At 39.7% G+C, this 17,155-nt stretch overlaps 1 non-coding gene across 1 annotated transcript; it reads right to left on the minus strand.

Annotated features, from left to right (window-relative positions):
• Positions 1 to 14,857: 14,857 nt before the first annotated feature.
• LOC131228262 (small nucleolar RNA R71) lies at positions 14,858 to 14,964 on the minus strand. The gene has a single exon (XR_009162773.1). It is a non-coding gene; the product is annotated as a small nucleolar RNA R71 (small nucleolar RNA).
• Positions 14,965 to 17,155: the final 2,191 nt, after the last annotated feature.

Consider the following 17,155-nt stretch of genomic DNA (forward strand, 5'->3'; position numbering starts at 1 on the left):
ATGTAGATTTTAGGTTGGGGGTGGGTGATTAGGGTACCTAATCAGTATTTTCTTGGTCTTGAGCAAAAATTTGTGGAAATTTGAAAATTTTTTTTGCAATTTCTATTGAATTCAAAGTGATTTTGAAGGACAGTTGTGATTTTAACATTATAAGATTTGTGATGTTGTTAACTTATGACTCTTGGATTCGGCCATCTGCATGATTTCACAGTCAATTTTGAATTGTTAACCCATGATTAGAAGTTGTAAAACATTGATTGAGCCATGATTTCACATATCACATCTCGCTTACACATTAAGTTTTGGTTCGATAACTGATTGATTAACTTGGTAAAGGCTAAGTCACATAATCTTCACCATAGGTTTGCTCCCTATAGGTGCAGATTTGATTCTCCATAGTTGACATATGAAAAAAAAAAAAAAAGTTAGGCGACAAGTTTTCGCCATAGGTTTGCTCCCTATAGGTGAGGATTTGAGTCCCTTCCTTGGTGTACTGTTCATAAAGAAAATCAAAGGCTAGTTGAATGGAAAGTTAATCTAAAATGCCAGTGTTGGTTTCAAGCTTGGTTGTCACGAATTACCAACGATATCATGAAATTGACAATTGGATCTCTTAATGATTGTAAGTCGAGATTACACTTTACACTCATGGAACTCAATGTTCAAAATTTGTTCAAATTAATGGATTAATATTTTAAACTTGATTATGAAGTCTGCTGAGAGCTTGATTCCAAGAGAAAAATTCCACACACCAATCATGAATCTTAGAATTTTCACATCTCAGCTATCTGTTCACAAGTCACTTGAGTTTACAGGAATTGTCTTCATTTCTGAAATTATTTTTCGCATGTTTTGCTCGGGACTAGCAAAATGCTGGTTGGGGGTTGTGATGAGTGTCGAATGTTGCATCTCAGACCCCAGTAATTGCCTGATTTTATGTACATGATAAGGTTTAATGCCATATTTTAATCGTGTTTTTATTACAGGATGAAATCAGGAGTGTGTACTGAAAGATGATGTTAAGAACATGGATTTGGCACTCCAAAATTACCAGAGCACGGGATGGACTCCAGAAAACCAATAGTGAAGATTTTACACGCCTGGGATTGAGGAAAGCAAGGCAAAGGGGCTCGAAAAGGGTCCAGAATGCAAGATCACATGTTTCCCGCCATCCGATCAACTCGAAACTTCATACACGTGATGGGGACCATAAATTAACCGTACATATTAAATTTAAGCCATTGACGATCTCGGGAAGTGGTCTAACGGCCAGATCAGCCCCTTAATTCATTAAGTGGGGCCCGCTGGATATTTGGATATACATCAATTTTGGTCCTGACGGTGGAAATAATATGAGAAAAAGGATGGACAGTGCAGATTTCTCAAAAACATTACAGTGGGCCCTGTGTATGCAGAGTGTGCATCGTGCACACTTGCACCAGCTGTGCACCGCACCGCTGGGACGGTCAGCGAGAGCGCTGACCCGTCTCTCTCTCTCGCCGCTGCAGCGTCCGTGGAACCGAACCGCGGTCGTCGGTTGTGGGGCCCACCTAGTGTCCAAATGGACAATCCAAACCGTCCATCCGCTTCCTGGGGCAGTTATAACCATCGCCTAGATGTCCGTTTGGTTCCATGCATGTGTACGGATGTTGATCGCTGAAAAACGTAAAACGGACGGTGAGTTCAAAACTCTGTGGGCCACCGCAACTCTAACTCGAAATTGGGCATTCCTAGCCATTTTTTTCATTCTCCATGCAATGGACGGAGTGGATTATTGAAATAATTATCAAAATGGGTCCCACCATTGCCACGGAAGTTGTTTTCGCGTCCGCGTAAAGGACGACCGCTGGCTGTTTTTGCGAAGGATTGTGGGCCCCGTACGTCACCTGTACGGAAGATCTGAGCCATTCATCGTGTAGAGGGCCATGAATACTATAAAACCATGCTGATATTCCACTCCCATGTGTACACACGTGCGCGGTACAGTGGCCACAAACGGACTGCTCTGCAATGTTTAAAACTGATCTTTTCGTGATTTCTTCTGTGGGCCGCGTCAATGGACGTTCAAAACCACCCATTTTTGACTGAAATTTCGTCCTGAATCCAATGGACGGGGTAGATTTTTCAGAAAATGCCTCTGTGGGGCCCACCGATCACAGCTGTGAAAATTTGTACTCCGAGTCCTTCTACGACTCGGCCACCGATCCCAGCCATCCAGCAGCTATAAAAGGGGAGTTTTGGACGTGAGAATGGCATTCAGAACCAGGGGATTCCAGATCTGGAGCAAGGGAGAGAAGAAAGAGAAGAAAGAGAAGAAAGAAGAGATAGAGAGATTGTTTGGTTTGACGTTTTTTTATGAATTTTATTTAATATTTTTTATGGATTTTATGGGTCACTAATCTCTCAGCTAGGGCTGAGATGAAGCCCCTAATTTGATTAGCTCTTGTATTGGTTGATTTACTTTGAATTTCAATTAATTTGTTTCTTTCTTTAAGTGGGCTTTATGGGTTTAAATTCTATACTTCTCCATCTATGAACTTGACCAACGTATATATATGGATGTTGTTTGGATGCTTATTATAGGTGCTTGTGTCTGATCAATAACAGGTTTCCTATAGAGGAAGAAACAGGATGCTTTAATGAATTGTACATCCCTTATGCTCGACCAAGGATATGGGATATGTCATTCATGGCATTGCTTAAAGGAATTAGACAGTCTGTATGCCCGATTAAGGACACAGATTGTGCTTTCTCTATTTAAGTGGTATCAATCTAGATCAAGGTGAATTAACAGACAAAACAAGGGTTAGGATAATTAGGGGTGGATTCGAAAGTCCTAGTGCTCTCTTTCTGATTGAATTTTCTTCCCTGTTCTTAATTATTTTTTTCCCTAAAATTGTGCTTAGTAGTTCATTCCATTATCTGTTGGATTAGTTAAGGAGAGTCATAGATTTGAATTGTGACGACCAGTCCTCGTGGGAACGATCTCGTAATACGTACCGTATCTGCATCTGATTCGTATACTTGCGAGTTTAAATATCATTTAAATCATGTTGGTTTAAATAAAACATCATCTTTCACCTATCCCTGGATTATATTTACTGTTTGGCTTAATCTACTCCATGTTTTATGCACTATTATAAACAATATACATCCATCATTGCATATGTTGCATAAGTGATGTTTTGAAACTCGGGAGCTGAATTATGCTCGACCCTCGAATTTTAGGGCGTTACACATGCCCTGGGAGCTTGTTTCAAATCATAGAGTGCCTTTTTAGGTGATAAACATGATTAGCATGCTTAGGGTCTTCAAAACCCTTTGGTTGTTCAACGTATACTTCTTCATGCAAATCACCGTTTAAAAATGTACTCTTAACATCCATTTAATATATTTTGAATTTTTTAAAACACGCAATGGATATAAACAGTCTGATTGATTTAAGACGAGATACTGGGGCAAAGGTTTCATCATAATCAATACCTTCAATTTGAGTGTACCCTTGTACAACCAGCTTAGCCTTGTTTCTAATTATATTACCAAGTTCATCAGACTTATTCTTAAAAATCCATTTTGTTTCGATAATATGTTTATCAGTTGGTCTTGGACCTAAATACCAAACATCATTTCTTACAAACTGTTGAGTTCTTCCTGCATAGCTACAATCTAGTTTTCATCAGTAAGGACTTCTTTTACATTAGCCGGTTCCATCTGAGATGTAAAACACATGTAGTTACACATATCTTCTAATTATTTACGAGTGCGTACACCAGTGAGGGGATTTTTAAGGATTTGATTAGTAGGATGATCTTTATTTAATCGTAGTTTAGTGTTATTTTGATTAGATGAAGAGTCTGGTTTATCAATTTGAAAAACTTCATCATCTTCTGAACTTGAGATAGGTGTATTCATATGATCATCAATGACCACATTAATAGATTCTTGTATTACATCGGTCCTCTTGTTGAGTAGCCGATATGCTCGACTATTCAAAGCATACTCTAAAAATATCCCTTCATCACTTTTGGTGTCAAATTTACCCAGATGTTCTTGATCACGTAAGATATAACATTTACTGCCGAAAGCTCGAAAGTATTTGACAGAAGGCTTCTTATTAAACCGCAACTCATAAGCCGTTTTATTATTAGATTTTTTAATATAAACACGGTTAATTATATAACAAGAAATATTTACGGCTTTAGCCCAGAGATTTTTAAGAAGCTTCATACTGTTTAACATTACATTAGCCATTTCCTGAAGCACCCTATTTTTCTTTTCCACTATCCCATTTTGTTGTGGTGTTTTGGGTGCAGAATATTCATGTGATATTCCTTAGTTATTACAAAATTTCTCAAAACTGCTACTTTCAAATTCAGACCCATGGTCACTCCGGATCTTAGAGACTCGTAACTCTTTTTCATTTTGGATACGTTTAAGTACCCTTTTTACTTCTTCGAGAGTTTTATATTTCTATCCTAAGAAAACTACCCAAGTATACCTGGTAAAGTCATCTACAATGACCAGAATATACTTCTTGCCACGTCAACTCTCCGTTCTAGTTAGTCCAATGAGATCTATGTGGAGGAGTTTGAGTGGTTTAGATGTGGCATTGGAGTTTATCTTTTTGAAAAACACTCCTAGTTTGTTTACCAATCTAGCACTCGCCACATATCCTATCCACTTTCTTTATTTTGGGTAGACCTCTTACCAAATCACTTTTCCTCAATCTATACAAGTTGCAGTAGTGTACATGTACCAGGCGCTTATGCCATACTTCGGTCTCATCGGTATGGACCATGTAACATGATAGCTTAGATGAGCTTGAGTCACTAACTATATAGCAGTTCTCATAAGTTCTATGACCAGTTAATATTACAGAACCATTCTTATTTAAGATTTCACATTTTTGGTTTGAAAATTTTACACTATGATTATTATCACAAATTTGAGAAATGCTTAGTAAATTATGTTTTAAACCTTTTACATAGAAAACATTCTAAAAAAGAGGGGGGTTAGGGAGTTGAACTGTACCTTGGCCTACAATTTTGCAGTTGCTACTGTCATCGAATGTGACTGAACCATCAGTCATGTCTTAAAGACTGGTGAACAGACTTTTGTCACTTGTCACCAGTTTGAATGGCTCGTGGCTTTGAATGCGGTGTGGGCAACCAAACAAGCAACCTTAGGGACCCATTTCATTACAGTTTTGGGTTTATGAGCATAGTTGGTCTTCTTCTGTTTATAATTGTTATACGTCCTATCCACTGAGTTAGATTTTAAGAGCTCCTTAAGCAGGTCTACAATTTTCTCAGCTAAAGGATTATGGTTTTGATTTTTATAGTTGATATGGTTCTTTTTAGAATTTAAGGATTGAAAAGTTTTAGTCGTTTTAGAAATATTTTGATTCTGATTTTTCCCTTTTAAGTTAGAAGACTCTCCTTTAACAAATTTAGGAGGAGTATTCTTATATTTGGGAGGAGTATTTTTGTCATAGCTCAATTCAGATCGATCACCACATTTTCTGGATCCAGATAGAAGTTTTTCTAATTTAGGGTCACCTTGGGCATACCTCCATGTGTCCTTCAAACTCAAAAGTGAAGAGACTTATAGTTTTAGATTTTCATTTTTAGATTTTAAAATTTCAACTTGGGATGTTTTGAAATCTAAGTCACACTTAGCTTTTTCAAAGCAATTTGAAAGGTGTGATTTTTCCAAAACCAGATTATCAAAATTCTCTTTCAATTTTAAAAACTTTTCTTTCTGTAGTTTTAATTTAACAACTATTTTACAACTTTCCCAATATAGGGCATCATAAGTATCCTGAAGATCTTCTTCATTCTCATGATCACTTCTTAGATTTTCTTCATTGGTTGTATCATTATCTAAGAAAGTGAACTTGGCTAGAGTCATTAGGGCTTTAACATCATTACCTGACTCGCTTTCAGAATCTTCTAACTCAGAAGAGGTTTCAGGGCAGGAAGATTCATCCCATGTAGCCAACATATCTTTCTTTTTAGGTTTGTCCTTTTTAGGACATTTGTTTGCTAGATGCCCATATTCACGGCAGTTGTAGCATTGGCTGTCCTTTAAAGATTTCCAATTTTTAGATCTTGATCTTTTCTTTTCAACAGGTTTTTGAACATCAACCCTCTTTTTACTTTTGAAAATCTTATAAAACTTTTTAGCTAAAGGGGCCATATCATCTTCAGAAGTGTCTAAATCAGAATTATTATTTTCATAAGAAATATATTTAGAAGACTTAAGGGCAATAGATTTACCTTTCAGAGCTTTAAAGTTTAACTTATAGGTTTGTAAAGAACCAACCAGTTCTTTAACCTGCATATGGTCTGTATCACGAAGTTCCTGAATGGCCGTGACTTTCGAATTGAACCTTTCAGGTAGTGAGTGTAGTATCTTTGCAAAGACTTTGCTTTCTGGGATGCTATCTCAAAGACCCCATGTAGAGTTGACTATGTCATTCAACTTAGTATAGAAGTTCATGAATGTTTCACTTTCTTCCATACATATTTCCTTAAACCTAATGGTGAGGATTTGTAGTTTTGATTTCTTAACAGTAGTCGTACCCTCGTCTGTCATTTCTAAGATATCTCAGGCTTGTTTTACAGTATCACAGGATATAATTCGTTTGAATTCATCTGGACTACAGTATCACAAGTGATTGCATTTAAAGCATTGACATTGGCACTACTCTCAGTTCTTTGAAGAGTGGTCCAAGTGCTATAAGGAGCAACTTTTAGAGTTTTAGTTCCATCAAGGCCTAGAACTTCAATAGTAAGTGGAGTCCATTTAGTTACTGTGGCTTGCCACACATTCTCATCAATAGACCTAAAAAATATTCTCATTCTGACTTTCCAATAAGCATAATTAGAGCCATCAAAAGGTGGAGGCCTAGTGATAGAAAGGCTATCAAAATTTGACATCTTAAATGCTTAGATCGCTTAGCTTAGGAATTAAATCCAAATCAACAAGCTATTAGGCTTTGATACCACTTGAAAAGGCCGAACAATATGTCCTAAAGGGAGGGTGAATAAGACAATGTCAAATTAAAAATAATAAGCGGAATAAAGACAACAAGATAGCTAAATAAATGCAATTAACCAAAGGAAATAACAACCTTAAAAATCAAGTATTGAGAGGTTGATACAAACTTGGTTCTACGGACAACCTAACACCAAAAATCAATGGTTTATGGCAGGACAACCTTACTAGAACGTGGGTGAGTATCAAAAACTCAAACTTAAGAGGATATGAAAGAAATAGAAAGTAATCTATTACAACATTCACATACATAAATACATCCTACAATCTTAAACTATAAAAGATAAAGAAGAAAACCACACATCCACCAAATACAAAGAATTATAGTGGTTTGCTTATGTGTACACCAACTATTAAACAACAACCACACAACTACTCCACTCCTAATATCCACTCCCTTGGGATATTAGCGTTTACTAATCAAAATAGGTTTTTTAAGGTTCATCTAAAACCTTCGCAATTGTGTCTTTCAAGTGGGCTTACACAATTCAAAAACCCCACGCTCTAAGTTTTCTAGATCACCTTAGACCAACCACAAATGGAGATTTTCTGGAACAATCTCACAAACCAAAAAGGAATTGAATTACAGAAAAAGTAAAATACTTATCTGTATGACGATTCTAAAGCAGTCCGGTAGAACCAACTTGATGACGTCGTAGATGTTTAACGTTCAGTCTCACAAGTACATAGGGTTCTAAGTCTAGATGATTTTTAATTAAATCAGTAAGGGCTTTGCTTTGATTTTGATCTCATAAAAGGATAAATCAAATATCCTTTTTTAACATAAGAATGGAATGGAGAATCAAAATCAAAATACAAGAGCTACTTTAAAGAATCTAAAATATGCACAAAATAGCTTAGAATGTACTTAAAATTAACTCAGAGTGATTGCTTAAGAATGATAAGAATTAAATAGAAAACTCTGAAATTCGAGCACTACTTATAGGTGAAAAATTGGTTTGCATGACTGGCCTTGGAATAGCTATGACTGGCCTTATCTAAATAGATTTTCAAAAATTCTAGTGCGATAAGTTTTTTCAGTTGCACGACTGGCCTTGTGGGTCGCATGACTGGTGGAGTGGCCTGCTCGACTAGTCATAGACACTACACAACTGGTCGTGTGAGTCCAGATTACTTGGTGAAAAATGAGTCGAGCACTGCACGACTGGTCGAACACTATTTGCATGACTGGTCGAGGAGATACTAGGACTGGTCGAGCCAGTGCTAGGGCTAGTCGAAAGAATAGAATTTTACACTTATAAAATGACCAAAATAACCGACCGAAAGTATGAAATGATCTAATCATGATCTAAGGTCAATATAGGTCAATCATACCTTACTTGTGAGATAGAACATATGAGCCATCAAACTATCGATCACTTCAGTAACTTTAATTCTTTGCTCTTCAAAGCTTGAACTCGACATATCGAACATAGTCTTCAACTAGGTCTTGAGTTCTTGAACTTGGTTCCAGATCTTGAACCGCACTGTTCTTAAAAACTAAGTCTTCAGTTTCTTCCAGTTTAAAGATCTCGGTAAGTTCATCGTAGGTATCGGCAAGATAAATTCAGCATGAACAGAACGAATGTCGAAGATTCAATATGAACAGATGCACAAGCTTGATACACATCAAGATACAAACTTGAATTGGTTCGGCACAAAATTTGACAATACTTAGGGTTTATTAATATAGCACTTTTAATTCAGAATCGGCCTCAACAATCGGAATCGGCTTCAACAATCAGCCTCAACAATCAGAATCGGCTCGATAATTGGAATCGGCCTAAGGGAAGGTCACAATGTGGACCTTTAACCATCATCACCTATCAATGTGGACATTTCACCAACATTGCTCCCAATGAGTGACCCACATAAACATTATTACATACATCATGGCAAAATCACACATCACATCGGGCCTTGAATACACAACAGGTGGGCCCTCACCTCGGCCTCAAATACATCACGTTGGGCCTCACCAAAGGTCACGAATACATCACAGTGGGCTGCATGATATGAGCCCAATACACATCACAATAGGCTACATCAACAGGCCGCACTAATGGGCCTCATACACATTAGATGGGCTGCATCAATGGGCCGCACTAATGGGCCTCATAGACAACAAGTGGACTGCATCAATGGGCCACATCAATGGGCTTAACACCATGAGTTTCAAATACTTAATAGATGGGCCCTACACATGGGCTTTAATACATCATAAGTGGGCCTTAAATATACATCATAGGTGGCCACATACCTGGGCCTAACACACATCACAGTGAGCCGCATGTCATGGGCCTAATACACATCATTGGATGCATGACATGGGCTTTAAATGCACAACAAGTGGGCCTCATGGGTGGATCATAAATACATCAAGGTGGGCCTCATGGATGGGCTACAAATACATCAAGGTGCGCCTCACAGATGCGTCGTAAGTATATCAAAGTGCACCTAATGGATGGGCCACAAAATACATCAAAGTGGGCCTGACAGATGGGAGCTTGGATTACATTTAAAATTATTTAAATAGTTACAGGTGCAACATTTGTATCATTGTACACATCATTCCATGGGACACATGGCCCACTAATGATGATCAACACTGTTTAAACATTATCTAGGTAAATCAACACCATCCAAACACTTCCCATGTAAATCTGCACCATCCAAACATGTCCAGCACCGTCCAACATTGTCTGGATGGTGTGGATGAAACAAATACATCATGGTGTGGTCCACGCGGTGGATAGATGGGCGATATGGATATACGTCACATGCATTAAGGCGGCCTACGTCTATGTAATGGACAATGTGAATAAAACCCATACATCAGTGGGTATAAAAAACACATACATTGAGTGGGTCCCATATAAGGATAGTAAAAAAAATACATACATCCTGGTGGTGTCCCATGTCTAGGGACTGGATGTGAGGTGTCCCACATCCACCGTCCAGATGATGGACAGTCTGGATGGCATGGATATAAAACATACCTCATGTTAGCGGGCCACAGAACCATCCAGGCATGGATGACCTGGTCATGAAACCCATCTATCATGGTGGTCCCCGTCAACTGTTGACGTTAGCCGCAGTTGTTGCTGCTGCTGCCAAAAGTAAATGCATGGCATGGATAAAACCCACATCATGGTGGGTCACGTCCAGACGTACGGACTGTTTAGATAAAACACCTATCCAAGTGGGTCCCACATCACCATCCACATGCTGCCAGAACAGATGAACGGTGTGGGGTACGCACGTGCAGCAAGGTGGGGTCCACGTGAGTGGCCCACCAACTACAGCGTCAAGCTGCTACCTGTGTTTACCCTGTATACAGTCCAGCAACATTTGCTGCTGGACATCCAATAATTGGACGGTCTAGATGAAACGGTGGGTCCCATGAAATTTACTCCGTTAGTGCAGCTGGGACCCATGGATCTTATTATCGCCAGGTCCAGCTGAGAGTGTTGACCCACTAAAGATGGATGATGTGGATTGGGCATTACATTGAGGTGGGTCCACACAGTGGACGGTGTAGATAAAACCCATACATCATGGTGTGGCCCACAGTCCAACTATCTGGATGGTGTGGATGCCGCACATACATGACAGTGGGGTCCATCGTCCCAGCTGGGCGGCTGGATGAAATGCATAAATCAGGTGAGCCACATGACATTACAAGACGGAGAGAAAAAGAGAGAGAGAGAGAGAGAGAGAGAGAGAGAGAGAGAGAGAGAGAGGGCGAGGAATGTCGGATAGTGGAAGGACCCCGCCACTATGATGCCTTAATACAATGAATACATTAAGATGGGTCCCAAATCACGTGGACCCTACATCAAAATCAAATATTACGAACACCCACTGTTAGATCTTGGACTCTTCCTTCCACCGATGCAATCTAGAGCTCCAAGGGGTGCATTTTCAATGGTCGAGATTGGACTTAGATCGTGGAGATGGAAGGTAAGAAGGTGGGCCACACTAGCTTCTCCATGGAAGTTTGGACGGTTTCTCTCATGGTGCTTAGGAGAAATGAGAGAGAGAGAGAGGTTGTAAGAGAGAGGGATGGGTGAGTAGGTGATGGGTGTACTTGGTTGTAAGAGACTGTTGACTTTAAGTGAGAGAGGGATGGGTGTTGGTACTTGACATGATGTGATATGGTACTTGATTGATTGATGTGATTGATGGGACATTTCTCTTGGGTTTTGCAATGTGCGACGTTTTCCTTAAAATGAACGTGGGCCCACATCTCCTGGCCCGGGTATCGGATCTGCACGTAAGACGCACCATCGGAACCGCGGCGACAGGGAGGTCGTAAGGGTACAAGTTTCGAGTCAAGCCGACTCTGATATACAAGACACGACTCACGATCATGCACAAATGCCAATAATAGATCACGGGTCGCCAGAATTTGATTGGGAGGACCTTAAAAGCCTATGGAATTGTGAGACCTGTGATCAGGGTCGAATATTGCATATTAGACCCTAATCATTACCAGATTTTACATATATGATAATGCTTAATGGAGTATTTTAATTGTATTTTTGTTACAGGATGAAGTCAGGAGCGTTAATTGAAAATTGATGTTAAAGGCATGGATTTTGATGATCCAAAGTCTCCTGAGCACGGGATGGACTCCAGAGAACCAATAATGAAGATTTTACACGCCTGGGATCTGAGGAAAGCAAGCCAAAGGGGCCCGAAAAGGGTCCAGAATGCAAGATCACATGGTTCCCGCTATCCGATCAGTTCGAAACTTCATGCATGAGATGAGGGCGTAAATTAACCGTACATATTAAATTTCAGCCATTGAGGATCTCGGGAAGTGGTCCAATGGACAGATCAGCCCATTAATCTTCACTTTGGGGGCCCACCTGATATTTGGAACTGCCTCAAACTTGGTTTTGGCGGTTGGAATTATATGAAGGAAAGGATGGACGGTGCAGATTTCCCACAAACATTACATTGGGCCCCACATGCGTGAGTGTGTGCGTAAAGAGCACGTGCGCTGGCACTACACCGCACCGCTGGGACGGTCAGCGAGAACGCTGACCCGTCTCTCTCTCTCGCCGCTGCAGCGTCCGCGCAAGCCGACCGTCGTCGTCGGAATGGACAATCCAAACCGTCCATCCGTTTCCTGGGGCAGTTATAACCATCGCCTAGATGTCCGTTTGGTTCCATGCATGTGTACGGACGTTGACCGCTGAAAAACGTAAAACGGACGGTGAGTTCAAAAACTCCGTGGGCTACAGCAACTCTAACTCGAAATTGGGCATTCCTAGCCATTTTTTCATCCTCCATGCAATGGACGGAGTGGATTATTGAAATAATTATCAACATGGGTCCCACCATTGCCACGGAAGTTGGTTTCGCGTCCGCGTAACGGAAGACCGCTGGCCGTTTTTGCGAAGGATTGTGGGCCCCGTACGTCACCGTACGGCCGATCCGAGCCGTCCATCTTGTAGAGTGGTTCGAGAGCTTCAAAACCATGCTGATATTCTTCTCTCATGCGTGCACACGTGCGTGATACAGAGGCCACAAAAGGGTTCTTGTGACGTTCAAAACTGATCTTTTTGTATTTTCTTCTCTGGGCCGTGTCAATGGACATTCAAAACCACCCATTCTTGACTGAAATTTCGTCCTGAATCCAATGGACGGGGTGGATTTTCCAGAAAATACCTCTGTGGGGCCCACCGATCACGGCTGCAAAAATTGCACTTCGAGTCCTTCTACGACTCTGCCACCGACCACAGCCATCCAGCAGCTATAAAAGGGGAGTTTTGGATGTGGGAAAGACATTCAGAACCAGGGGATTCCAGATCTGGAGCAAGGGAGAGAAGAAAGAGAAGAAAGAGAAGAAAGAAGAGAGAAAGAGATTGTTTGGTTTGACATTTTTTTTATGATTTTTATTTAATGTTTTTTTTATGGATTTTATGGGTCACTAATCTCTCAGCTAGGGCTGAGATGAGGCCCCTAATTTGATTAGCTCTTGTATTGGTTGATTTACTTTGAATTTCAATTAATTTATTTCTTTCTTTAAGTGGGCTTTATGGGTTTAAATTCTATACTTCTCCATCTATGAACTTGATTAAAGTATATATATGGATGTTGTTTGGATGCTTATTATAGGTACTTGTGTCTGATCAAGAACAAGTTTCCTTATAGAGGAAGAAACAGGGTGCTTTAATGAATGTACATTCCATGTACCCGACCAAGGATATGGGATATGTCATTCATGGCATTGCTTAAAGGAATTAGACAGTTTGTATGCCCGATTAAGGACACAGATTGTGCTTTCTCTGTATAAGTGGTATCAATCTAGATCAAGGTGAATCAACAGACAAAACAAGGTTAGGATAATTAGGGGTGGATTCGAAAGTCCTAGTGCTCTCTCTCTGATTGAATTTTCTTCCCTGTTCTTAATTAATTGTTTTTCATAAAATTGTGCTTAGAAATTCATTCCATTATTTGTTGGATTAGTTAAGGAGAATCATAGATTTGAATTGTGACGACTAGTCCTCGTGGGAACGATCTCGTAATACGTACCGTATCTGCATCTGATTCGTATACTTGCGAGTTTAAAAATCATTTAAATCGTGTTGGTTTAAATAAAACATCAAGTTTTTGGCGCCGTTGCCGGGGACTGTTTCGGTCCAATTGGATTTAAGATTCTCTCTTATCATAATTCATAGTCTTAGTTTTTTTTACTACCTTTAGGTTAAATTTTTTTAGAAACTAACCTATTTCCTGTTTTGTAGGGACCTGACATAAACTACTAATTTGGTAATCTCTTTCCAAATTTTCTATTTTTTTCTAATTTCTATTTTTAGAATCAAGGTTTTAGTTTTTTTAGAAAGTTTCTATTTCTAGGCTATTTTATTTTATTTTTAGAAATTTCCTATTTTCTAATTCTAGATTCTGATTCTTCTTTCAAGTAACTTTCTATTTTCTAGTTTTAGAAATTTTTTCCCTTTTTAGAAACTAACTTAGTTTTTATTTCTAAGATTACAAACTTTCTTTTTTAGAAATTAACCGTTGCTTAGGATTTTTTTTTTCTAGCATTATTTTAGTAAATTTAATTTATTTTTGTTTTCTTTTTGTTTACAGGAATTAAGGAAGGAAGCTGCTAAATAACATTGTCTTCAAAAGGAGGAGCTCTCAAATCTACAGACATTCATCATCTCCTTTTCCGGGTTCTTCTTTCCAATTTTCATTTACATAGCTTTTTCTTGTTTTAGAATCTCATAGTTGCTAGGTCTAGTTTTATTTCTCTTAGGTTGCTTCTTAGTTTAGTTTTCTTTCTTACATTGCAATAACATAGTTTATGCTAGGACGTAGATCTCTGAATATAGAACTAGTACCGTTTGATCCTGAGATTGAAAGAACAATTCGTGAAAGATTGAGAAATAATCCTGTTGAAATGGCGAATGAGACTGAAGTTAAAGCTCTCAAAGATTATTCAGCTCCTGTCCAATTTAATGCGCCTTCATGCATAGTGTTGCCAACCACTACGGCAGCACACTTTGAACTTAAACCTGGAGTCATACAATTGTTGCCATCCTTTTATGGATTGGACAAGGAGGACCCATATCATCATGTGAAAGAATTCTTAAACATTTGCTCCACCTTTAAGTTCCAAAACTTCTCAGACGATTCGATCCGCCTACGCCTGTTTCCTTTTTCTTTGAAGGATAAGGCGAAAGCATGGTTGAATTCTCTAGAAGTTGGATCTATCATTACATGGGACCAACTGTCTAAGAAGTTCTTAAACAAGTTCTTCCCCGTTCACAAAACTAATGCCCTCCGTAGAGAAATTACTAACTTCACACAAAAAGAGGGCGAGCACTTTCATGAATGTTGGGAAAGATGGAAGGACTTGCTTCTTAAATGTCCTCACCATGGTTTTGAGAAGTGGCAACAAGTTCAATACTTCTATGACGGTCTGACACCACAAAACCGTCGCATGGTTGATGCCACCAGTGGAGGGTCATTCATGACCAAAAGTGATGTCGAAGCGTGGAACTTCTTTGAAACCTTGTGCGAAAATTTCCAGCAATGGGATTATTCAAATAGAGGTGACAGAAGTCCCCAACCACAAAAGAGAGGTGGTATATATGAGATAGGAGTCATGCCAGAGCTGAGCGCCAAGCTTGATAACCTGACAAAGAAAGTTGATGCTCTGGTATTAAATAGTGGACCACAACAAACAGCTCAAGTCGAGGCATATGCCACATGTTCTAGTCCTGCCCATCCTATGCAGTCTTGTCCATCTGGTGCAGCATTCCCAGAACTTCTCTCTGAACAAGTTCATGCTATGAACACTTTTCAAAAATCTGGGAATGATCCTTACTCGAACACATATAACCCAGGGTGGGCTAGACATCCAAATTTCTCTTGGGCAAAAGGACCACAACAAGGAGGACCATCTGAAAATCCTCCCATGCAACCGCACCTCCAAGTTGGCAGTCAACAACCTCAACAGTTTCCACAATATCAACAACTGCCTACACAATCAAGGAAACCATCTCTTGAGGATACACTCCATCTTTTCATGCAGAGTTCTCTCCAATTCCAAAAAGACACCCAACAAACCTTACTGGCCAACCAGCAAAGCTTACATGCAAATGCACAATCCATTGCCAAGCTGGAAGTACAAATGGGTCAACTAGCTGCCACATTGAGTGAGAGAGAGAAGGGCAAGTTCCCTAGCCAACCTGAGGCTAATCCAAAGGGACAGTATGAGATTGGCTCTAATTCCAACCAAGGGCAATATCATGAACAGGCCAAATCGATCACTACCCTTAGGTCAGGCAAGCAGATTGATAACAGAATAGAGATGCCTGGGGATGAATCAAATTCTAAAATAGAAGATCAAGATGAAGCAGAGAGCCATACCAATGCATCCAAACTCCAAAAGCTCTCTGACTCTCCAAGAGCCACTAATGTGCCACCTTATGTGCCCAAAGCATCATTTCCTCAACGTCTGGCACCAATAAAGAAAAGAAATAACTTTGATGAAATCTTGGATGTGTTTCAAAAAGTGCAAGTCAACATCCCGTTGCTTGACGCTATCAAGCAAGTCCCTGCTTACGCTAAGTTTCTTAAGGATTTATGCACTCAAAAGCGTAAGCAGAATGTTCATAAGAAAGTCTTCCTTGCAGAGCAGCTCAGCTCCATGATTCAACATAACACCCCTCCTAAATTTAGGGATCCAGGAGGTCCCACCATTTCTTGCGGCATAGGAGATCATAAGATCGGAAAGGCATTACTTGATTTAGGGGCGAGTGTCAATTTGTTACCATATTCGGTTTATGAGCAGCTAGGGCTTGGTGAGTTGAAACCGACTAAGGTAGCATTACAACTAGCTGATAAATCTGTCAAGGTGCCCCGGGGTGTTATTGAAGATGTGTTAATCCAGGTTGATAAATTTTATTTTCCAGTGGATTTCATAGTTATAGATACTCAGCCTGTCCAGAATCTTCAGATTCCAGTCATTTTGGGTCGTCCATTTTTTGCCACATCTAATGCTATTATCAATTGCAGGAATGGAGTTATGAAATTGTCCTTTGGTAACATGAATATTAAACTCAATGTTTTTAATGCAGGACAACAACCCTCAGATTTGGATGACATATTTGAAGTGGACATGATCGAGAGCCTTGTGCAGGACTCCTTCCGTACATCTTTTGAAGATCCTCTTAAGACCTGCTTAGCACAATCGGGCATGGATTTTGACATTGATAGTCCCATCCATGAAGTCAATGCATTGCTCGACTCTACTCCTATATTGGAGACTGAAAAATGGAGAGCGAAAGTGGAACCTCTTCATCCCTCTGAGACTCTTCCTGACAGCACAGTTTGTAACTCTGAGAAGACAAAGGCGAGCAGGCTGCTTAATGTTCTTAGAGCATATAAGGCAGCAATTGAACGGAAGATAGAAAAAATCCAGGGAGTATGCCCCACTGTATGGATGGATCATGCTGTGGTAATATCGCATAACATGCAAAGGACGCGTGATCCTAACATAGAAGAAGTCGTTCGAGCAGAAGTCCTTAAATTATTTGACGACAATGTCAGTTGCCTTATTTCAGATAGC

The sequence above is a fragment of the Magnolia sinica genome, chromosome 15 (genome assembly GCF_029962835.1).
Source record: "Magnolia sinica isolate HGM2019 chromosome 15, MsV1, whole genome shotgun sequence".
NCBI classification, from domain to species: Eukaryota; Viridiplantae; Streptophyta; class Magnoliopsida; order Magnoliales; family Magnoliaceae; genus Magnolia; species Magnolia sinica.